Below are 220 nucleotides of genomic sequence, written 5' to 3' on the forward strand. Positions count from 1 at the left end.
TGGCTGAAATTGAGGGACCTGAGCAAAAATCTGATTCAGAGACTAAAAAGGACTACAGATGCTGTTGGATTCTGACCTCCCAGCACTCGAAGTGGATTTTCTGGAGCTACAGAAGCCCAATTGGCGCGCTCTCAACGGTGTTGGAAAGTAGACATCCTGGGCTTTCCAGCAATATATGATAGTCCATACTTTGCCCAAGATTTGATGGCCCAAACCGGCA

The sequence above is a fragment of the Arachis duranensis genome, chromosome 3 (genome assembly GCF_000817695.3).
Source record: "Arachis duranensis cultivar V14167 chromosome 3, aradu.V14167.gnm2.J7QH, whole genome shotgun sequence".
Taxonomy (NCBI): Eukaryota; Viridiplantae; Streptophyta; class Magnoliopsida; order Fabales; family Fabaceae; genus Arachis; species Arachis duranensis.